This window comes from Ursus maritimus, unplaced genomic scaffold, assembly GCF_017311325.1.
Source record: "Ursus maritimus isolate PB19 unplaced genomic scaffold, ASM1731132v1 scaffold_26, whole genome shotgun sequence".
Taxonomy (NCBI): domain Eukaryota; kingdom Metazoa; phylum Chordata; class Mammalia; order Carnivora; family Ursidae; genus Ursus; species Ursus maritimus.
The window spans coordinates 11427323-11429731 of NW_024425119.1; the positions used below are offsets into that span (position 1 = coordinate 11427323).

The 2409-nt window shown below is 41.3% G+C and overlaps 1 pseudogene; it reads left to right on the forward strand.

Moving 5' to 3' along the window:
- The first annotated feature begins 232 nt into the window (after window positions 1–232).
- On the forward strand, window positions 233–1996 carry LOC121105354 (annotated as a pseudogene).
- The last annotated feature ends 413 nt before the right edge of the window (window positions 1997–2409 follow it).

Genomic DNA, 2409 nt, shown 5'->3' on the forward strand with positions numbered 1-2409 from the left:
TAGCTGAGTAATTTAATAAACGTGTTTGATTTAATCAATACGTTCAAAATTATGTATGCTTCAAAACAATACACCTTCATTTTTAGTATGCCTGAAGTATTTATAATATTTAATATTTTGTCAGAAGTTGGGGAAATCATAAATTGGGCAGATTATCTTATGTTCTCTCTCAGTATAAAGCAAGAGGAATTAATTTTAAAATTAAAACGTAAGCTTTTGGCTTTTGGCTAAGAGGAGGCGAAGGTGCAACTGTCTTGGGCCACCCCGAATCCGGGTTCGTCCAACACCGGCCGGCTCCACCATGCCGTCTCAGTTCAGCCCTGCCGAGATCGAAGTCTTTACCTGAGGTGCCCCGGTGGGGAAGTCAGTGCCACGTCTGCCCTGGCCTTCAAGATTGGCCCCTGGGTCTGTCTCCAAAAAAGTTTGATGATGACCTCACCAAGGCAACCAGTGATTAGAAGGGTCTAAGAATGATGGTGAAATTGACCACTCAGAACACACAGGCCCAGATTGAAGTGGGACCTTCTGCCTCTGCCCTGACGATCAAAACCCTCACGGAACCACCAAGAGACAGAAAGAAGCAGAAAAACATGAAGCACAGTGAAAACATCACTTTTTAAAAAAAATGTTTTATTATGGTATGTTAGTCACCATACAGTACATCAGTTTTTGATGTAGTGTTCCGTGATTCATTACTTGTGTATAACACCCGGTGCACCATGCAATACGTGCCCTCCTTAATACCCATCACCAGTCTATCCCATCCCCCCACCCCCTACCCCTCTGAGGCCCTCAGCGTGTTTCCCAGAGTCCACAGTCTCTCAAGTTTCATTCGCCCTTCTCTTTACCCCCCCTTCATTCTTCCCTTCCTTCTCCTACCAATCTTCCTGCTATTCCTTACGTTCCACAAATGAGTGAAACCATATGATAATTGTCTTTCTCTGCTTGACTTATTTTGCTTAGCATAATCTCCTCCAGTCCTGTCCACGTTGCTGAAAATGTTGGGTAATCATTCTTTCTGATAGCTGAGTAATATTCCATTGTATATATGGACCACATCTTCTTAATCCAGTCATCTGTTGAGGGGCATCTTGGCTCCATCTACAATTTCGCTATTGTGGACAATGCTGCTATGAACATTGGGGTGCATATGGCCCTTCTCTTCACTACATCTGTATCTTTGGGGTAAATACCCAGTAGTGCAATTGCTGGATCATAGGGTAGCTCTATTTTTAACTTTTTAAGGGACCTCCACACTGTTTTCCAGAGTGGCTGTACCAACTTGCATTCCCACCAACAGTGTGAGAGGGATCCCCTTTCTCCACATCCTCTCCAACATTTGTTGGTTCTTTTGAACATTTTTTCATGTGTCTGTTTGTCATTTGTATGTCTTCATTGGAAAAGTGTCTGTTCATATCTTCTGCCCATTTTTTGATTTGATCATTTGTTTCTCGTGTATTGAGTTTGAGAAGTTCTTTGTAGATCTTGGATACCAGCCTTTTATCTGTAGTTTCATCTGCAAATATTTTCTCCCATTCCGTGGGTTGTCTCTTTGTTTTGATGACTGTTTCCTTTGCTGTGCAGAAACTTTTTATCTTGATGAAGTCCCAAAAGTTCATTTTTTCTTTTGTTTCCCTTGCCTTTGGAGACGTGTCATGAAAGAAGTTGCTATGGCCTTTGTCAAAGAGGTTACAGCCTATGTTCTCCTCTATGATTTTGATGGATTCTTGAAACTTGACCACTCTCTCACACCATACACAAAGATAAACTCCAAATGGATGAAAGACCTCGATGTGAGATAGGAAACATCACTTTTGATGAGATTGTCAACATTGCCCAACAGACGTGGCACTGTTCTTTAGCCAAAGAACTTTCTGGAACTATTAAAAAGATCCTGGGGACTGCTGCGTCTGTGGGCAGCAATGTTGATGGCCGCCACCCTCATGATGTCATAGATAACATCAACAGTGGTGCAGTGGAATGCCCCACTAGTTAAGAACTACAAAGGAAAACATTTCAATAAAAGGATCATTTGACCACCAAAAAATTTAAAAACTTCCTAAGTTATCTTTTAACTGAAAGAGGAAATCCACTGCTCATATGTATCACATTTTGTGTATCTAGTTATCAGTTGGTAGACACTTGGGTAAATTTTGGGTAAATTTCTACTTTTTGACTACTATGAATAATGCTGCTATAAGCATTTGTGTTCACGTTTTGGTGTGAGCATATGTTTTCAATTATTTTGGGTGCATATCCAGGATTGGAATGGCTGGGTCATATGGTAATTATATGTTTCATGTTTTGAGGCACACATAGTTTTCCAAGGCAGCTGCACCATTTTACATTCCATCCAGCAGTGCATGAGGGCCCCAATTTCTCTACATCCTTGCTAGCACTTGTTACTGG